The sequence below is a fragment of the Triticum dicoccoides genome, chromosome 7B, assembly GCF_002162155.2.
Source record: "Triticum dicoccoides isolate Atlit2015 ecotype Zavitan chromosome 7B, WEW_v2.0, whole genome shotgun sequence".
In the NCBI taxonomy this organism is placed as follows: Eukaryota; Viridiplantae; Streptophyta; class Magnoliopsida; order Poales; family Poaceae; genus Triticum; species Triticum dicoccoides.
Window position 1 is genome coordinate 587,046,406 of NC_041393.1, and position 6,506 is coordinate 587,052,911.

The 6,506-nt window shown below is 43.8% G+C and overlaps 1 protein-coding gene across 5 annotated transcripts in view; it reads left to right on the forward strand.

Moving 5' to 3' along the window:
* Window positions 1–5,406, forward strand: part of LOC119335931 (GATA transcription factor 20-like) — an 8,534-nt gene extending 3,128 nt beyond the window's left edge. Inside the window, exons 5-7 of one of the 5 annotated variants that reach the window (XM_037607977.1) lie at window positions 1,250–1,383; window positions 2,803–4,184; window positions 4,878–5,406. The gene's annotated coding sequence lies outside the window, so the exon portion shown is untranslated. Of the gene's footprint in view, window positions 1–1,249; window positions 1,384–1,964 lie in introns of all 5 variants that reach the window. The other 4 variants (XM_037607974.1, XM_037607975.1, XM_037607976.1 and 1 more) reach the window with 4 other exon arrangements.
* The last annotated feature ends 1,100 nt before the right edge of the window (window positions 5,407–6,506 follow it).

The window sequence follows — 6,506 nt, forward strand, 5'->3', positions numbered from 1 at the left end:
GTGGATTGGACGATTCGTTCGATCCTCTCTCCTCCCTCCGCCTTGTACCTGTTCGCGCATGAGCCTTTTTTTTTGAGAATTTCGCGCATGAGCCAGCTTTCACGTGAAAGTTTCCCATGTGGGCCGCTCTTTCTGGTCTGAGAGCAGCCCATGGCGTCCGATCTGGCCCAGGCGGACAATTCAGATGCCCTTTTGTCTAAGGCGGATGCTTTACGAAGCAGTCAAAAGCGAGGTCGATGCCCTGCCATCTGAGGGCGACCTGACACCATAGCGTGGGCGATGCCTTAGGGAAGCTTTTAAAACAATGTCCAGGATCACTGCATTCTTACTAGAGCCAAATGATCTGTAGCGTATCTGTTCATCGTCAGAATGCGTTACCATGATTAGGATCGCTCGGTGCACATGTATGTGTGGTACCATTTTCTATCCGAACAAAATCTTAGGGTCGGCCATGCTTCGCAAGGGTGGGTTAAGCAAGAGATATACCCTCGAGACCACATGAAACCTCATAAGTACGTGTAGTTCTAGATAGTTCGTCATCTATTGCATTGGGCTTCAGTTCTTAGCAAAATCGCATTCGTGCAAAGTTTCAAAAATGCGTTGGGCGTAAATTCCTAGTTCTGCCTCTACCTAGAGCCTATACTGCCTGAGCGCACGCCTAGGCACTCTTAAAGACAGTAGTTCTGCTTCTGCCTAGCGTCTAGGAACGCTTATGTGCACGCATAGCAGCTATTTTTTGGTTGGGCTGCATTCATTGTACGACACTTTCTCCATCTCTTGAATGATAAGAATCAATATACCCCCAGAAAGGAATATCTATGAATTAATTTGGATGTTGCATTCTGTAAAACAGTCATTTACATTGCGTTCTGTTAAAACAATTTGTCGCGGTGCATCAGGTTAGAAATTCTTCCCGTTTATTGATTTGGAATTAATCCCTAGCACAGTGTTAGTGATAATATAATTCTACAACAGTATTATGTTTTCCTATAAATTGTGTTAGAAGATATATTTCAGGTATTTTAAATAATATATAAACAAAATTATAGTTTATGAAAAATCTAATAGTATAATGATACTACAATGTGGTACTGCTGAACAAAAAATCGATCTGCCTTGTATGTTGATGCTAATAACCTTTGTTTAGATAAGATTATATTTGCTTGTTGGTGCTTCTTGACTAAGTCGCTTCTGACTGATTATGCAAAAACACTATTAATATTTGTCATATTTTACCCTTTATTCATAGGATGCAGCGCAGTAGATGCCAATTTACATCTTCAAGGCCAAAACCTGATAAATCAGCATCAGAGTTGGTAACTCCAGATGGCTCCGAAAATAGGGGATTAGTGGAGGCTTGATGTCTGTCTGCTGCCGAGTAAGGTAATGGAACGTATTATGTTGTTATTTGTTTATCTGAATTTAAAGTTTCCAGCAATATTTCTAGATGCTTCAAAAGAGGTTTTGTGTGGGATTTGGCAGCTATGCTTGAATTAATTGCTTGAGTATGTCATTGTGGATGTGAAAAAAGGAACACAATTTCTAGCAAATACTTGGTGCAGCTGGCTTCTACACATCATAGTGTATAGTACTCCCTCTGTTCCAAAATACTTGTCGTGGTACCAAAACCTAAGTATTTTGGAACGGAGGGAGTACCTTTTTTTGTCTAGCTTGCTTTTCCTGGGATATTCAGTTTTGTTTGCTTTGTTAGTTGTGTATATGGACTGGAAGGTAATTTCTGATACCTAGCATACATGGACAGATGCTTCTTTCCATATGGTATTAGCATTGTTAGATCTTACCTTTTTGGCTTCTTAAGCATATGGGATTTTATTTGTAAATTGTGGTGATGGCTGTCTTAGAATTCTTTCAGATGCCATCACTGTGGTATTAATGCAAGGACCACTTGCTCCTTTGCTGTTTCCATTTCCACCATCCAAACTAAAAGAAGATCGAAATCCTAGGGTTACTACCCCCTCCTGGCTATCTCCATCCCCATCGTCCGATCTGATCCTTCGCCATGGCACAGTACGACGGCAAGCTGTACCAGCCTCGCCGGGGCCCCGAGCACCCCCTGCAGCCGGCGGAGGACCCGGAGGCGCACGCCGCGGATGCTGTGATTAACCACCTTGCTGTCACGGCGGCGGAGGTGGAGGTGGAGGCTATGATCGCGCACAAGGAGGAGCATCAGCAGGAGGTGGAGGAGGGCGAGGGGGATGGGCAGCATGGGCATGGGGAGCACGGCGGCAAGGTGGAGGTCGTCCAGATGGATGCCGGCCGCGGTGGCTGCTGCTGCTATGGCAGCGGCAGTTGTGGCGGCCACACAGTTGGACCTACACAGGGCAATGGTCTCTACAATGGTGCCACACCCTTTTATGTGATGTATAAGTCAAATTATAAAAAAGGGCAGCCCCGTGCATGTAGCTCCCGCTTGCGCAGGGTCTGGGTAAGGGTCCGACCACTTTGGGTCTTCTGTACGCAGCTTTTCCCTGCATTTCTGCAGGAGGCTGTTTCCAGGACTTGAACCCGTGACCATAGTGACCTCATGGTCACAAGACAACAGCTTTACCACGCGCCAAGGCTCCCCTTCTATAAGCCAAATTATAGTTCATGAAAAATATAATAGTATCGTGATTTTATGACATGGTACTGCTGACAAAAGAAAACGATTACTACTTACTATTCTGATGCTAACAGCCTTTTTTTAGACAAGATTATATTTTGCTTGTTTGTCTAAATTACCTCTGCATGCATTATGCACAAATACAATTAACGGTTTTCAGATTTTCCCTGTATTTATAGGATGCAGCGCAATAGAGACCAATTTACATCTTCAAGACCAAGACCTGATGAAGCAACATCAGAACTTGGCAACTCCATATGCCTCCCCAAATAGGGAATCAGTGGAGGGTCGACTCCGTCGGGTTGAGTATATTTTTCGTCCTCGAACTCTTCCGAAAGTTAAGAAATCATCCCTCAACTTCAAAACCACCAAAAGTCAGTCCCTCAACTATGTAAACCGGATACTTTTCGTCCCTAATAACGTTTAAGGTGGTTTTATTGTGACGTGGACCCTGTTTTGACTAAAACGGGCCACGTGGGTTGGTTTTGACCGCCAGGTCAATCAACGGACTAAGGGCACCCACTGGGTCTCTCTGTTGCTCGCTTTCGCGTTCTCTCGATCCATTTTCCCATTCATGAACCCTAAATAGAGTGGTGGCGGCAGCGATTCCCTCTTGGGCGGCGGCGGCGGGCTGTGAGGCGGGGCTATGGCGGCGCTCGTGGTGTGGCCTGCCGGTGACTGAGGCGTGGTGGTTGCTGGCTGAGCATGGTGGCTGTGGTGGTGGCTCCTAGGGCACGGCGGCGGCGACGGCTGCGGCGGCGATTTAGGCAGCGGCTGCGGCGGCGATTTAGGCAGCGGCTGCGGCGGCGATTCCCTCATGGGCGGTGATTGAGCCCCGTGGTTGCTGGTTGAGCACGGTGGCGGCTGCGCTGTGAAATCCAGTTCATCCTTTACTGTCAATGTTACCTCCGGCCCGGCAAGTTCCCAAGTTGGCGGAAATAAAGGAGCAAAGAAAGTGCCAGCAAAACTACCAGACTAGTGCTTGTTTGCTGCTGTTTGTTCTTATGTCAGACCATGTGAGAATTCATGTTTGTCATTGTTCTAAGCTATATTCAGTACTATTTCCCTTCCCCATTTAGTACAGACTATGTTCAACTAAATTGGGTCGAGACTATGTTCAGACTATTTTCAATTAAATTGGGTTCAGATTATGTTCAACTAAATTCAGTACAATGAACTGAAATGTCCAAACTATTTTCAGTTATATTCAGATTTTATTAAGCTATATTCAGTGCAAACACTTTCCTTTTCTCTTGTTCTCACTTGTACACATGCGCACACACACATACTCATGCACAAAGACTTGATTGATGTGGCAGTGAAAACAGTGCATGTGGCCCGTTTCAGTCAAAACAGGGTCCACATAATAAAACCACCTTAAGTGTTATGAGGAACGAAAAGTATCCGGTTTAAATAGTTGAGTGACGGAAAGTATCTGGTTTAAATAGTTGAGGGACTGACTTTGGGTGCTTTTGGAGTTGAGGGACGATTTCTCAACTTTCGAAAGAGTTTGAGGACGAAAAATATACTTATCCCACCTCTGTCTGCTGCTGAGTCCTGAGTAAGTTAATAGTGGCCAATGTACTTTGTTGTTATTGTTTTATATGTATTTTCATTTTCCAGCAAAAGTTTAGATGCTTTCTGTGGGATTTGGCAGCTATGCGTTGAGCCGTTGAGAATCTTTGCTATGCTTGAAATTAATTGATCTAGTATGCCATAGTAGGTGCCACAAAAGAAACACGATTCTTGCAGTTGGCGTCTACACAGCATCATAGTATATTGTTAGCTTTTTATAGTCTAGCTTGTCTCTTTCCTGGGATATTCAGTTTTGTTTACTTTGTTAGTTGTGCAAGAAGGATTGATATGGACTGAAGGCATTATCTGATACCTAGCATACATGGAGAGATGCTTCTTTCCATATGGTATTGTTATTGCTAATTCTTACCTTTTTGGTTTCTTAAGCCTCATCCCAAATCCAGAAGCCTGAGAACTGTGGTACACAGATTTTAAGGGTGAGTATGAGGAGGGAGTGGCTTGCTCATTAGTAAATTCGGGTGTCCTTGGCACCCTCGTCTCCATGGGAGATGTAAAGTTGTCTTGGTCATGATCATCTTAATGATTTTCTGGGTTCCTAGTTTTTTCTTATTCCTATGTATCAAACACCCAACTTTACAAAATTCATGTGTTTTCTGATTCTTTATTTTGTGCATGCTTTCGTATTCTATTATTTTGTTTCCTGTTCCTATGTTTTTAGAATCCAGCGAACCAAGAGGCCCTTAGTGGGATATGGTTCTGATGTGGTGGTGGCTTTGGTTACCATGTGCCTATGGAAGACCTCGTTGGGCGAGGAGAGCTTGGGAAATTTATATCATGTGCCTATTGAAGGCCTCATTTGCCGATGAGTGCTCGGGAAAATGTATACCAAATTCAAGAAAGGGCAGAGATCATAGATGGGAGTCGACTTGATACAGACCTGGAAGTTGCTAGACGATCAGGTTCTCTGGAGACATGGCGGGGATGATCCTTACCAGTGTCTGCTTGTAAGCTGAGGACACGAAATCTCTCTGTATGTTGTGAACATGTTACGATACATCAGTTTGATTTGTCCTCTTGCTGTGGGAGTTAGGACCACATTTGATTTTCTTTCTTGAGCAAGCAGTTAGCAAAAATCTTTTACCGCGTATGGACAGCTTCTTTGTGTTTCATTACTCATTAAATGAGATGAAACTTGTATATAAAAAGGTCACCTGTTTTGAATAAAAAGACAGAATCCTGGTATCTTATATGGAGTTGCCCAGTTCAGTTAGCAGCCTTCTTTCTCTCAAGCATATATGGAAGAAAGGAACCAACCACGGGGGAAATATAGCATGGAGTAGCTCCATAAAGAGTTGCCTGTTATTCTTCTATAACAGTTGTTTACATGCATTACATCAATGAGATTTGATAAAATGCTAATAGTATTACGCTGTTCATCCATATATGGTTAGTCAACTCATGGTGTATGAAACTTTTGTCAAAACCTATGCAAGCACAACACCTGCCCCGGAACATCCGCCGGCATGCATGTATAGGTTCTACTTAGATAAAATGGTTTACTTTACTTGGACAATGCCTTCCCCTTTGCATGCCGAATAATCTCAAGACAATCAGATTCAAGGATCACATTGGAGCATCTCCACTGGTCCGTAGCTCCATACCATTCTTCAATGCCAAAGCTTCCCAGTGAACCTACAACGGTGACCACACTCCATACCATTCTTCAATGCCAAAGCTTCCCAGTGAACCTACAACGGCGACCACACTCCATACCATTCTTCAATGCCAAAGCTTTCGAGTGAACCTACAACGGTGACCACACTCCAAAAGAAAACAGATATGCTCCAATTGTATTTGACACGTACAGACTACATTACAATAATAATAAGCACAATGAAGAGGAGAAGATGTTATTAGACTGACGAACTGATCTGTACTACTTCACCAGCAAAAAAAGAAAGAACGAAATGATCTGTACTACTCCCTCCGTTCGGAATTACTTGTCTCGGAAATGGATGTATCTAGATGCATCCATTTCCGAGACAAGTAATTCGATGCATCCATTTCCGAGACAAGTAATTCCGAACGGAGGGAGTACGATCTAAGATAATTCCTTGAAGAATTAAGCCGCACATATCCACCAAGCAAAGCGCCATCCCTCTATGTGCCAAAAAGGGTGCTGAAATGGAAAGGGACTGAATGCTCTCTCTCACCTCTAGAAAGAAAGCCATGGCATAAACTTGGCAGGTGGGTTCAGTTTGGTTACAAAACTTGGAAAATATGCGCCATGGGCACCACAACTTGGCCTTTATGTCCATACAAATCGACCCTGAGCCGGCACATGGAC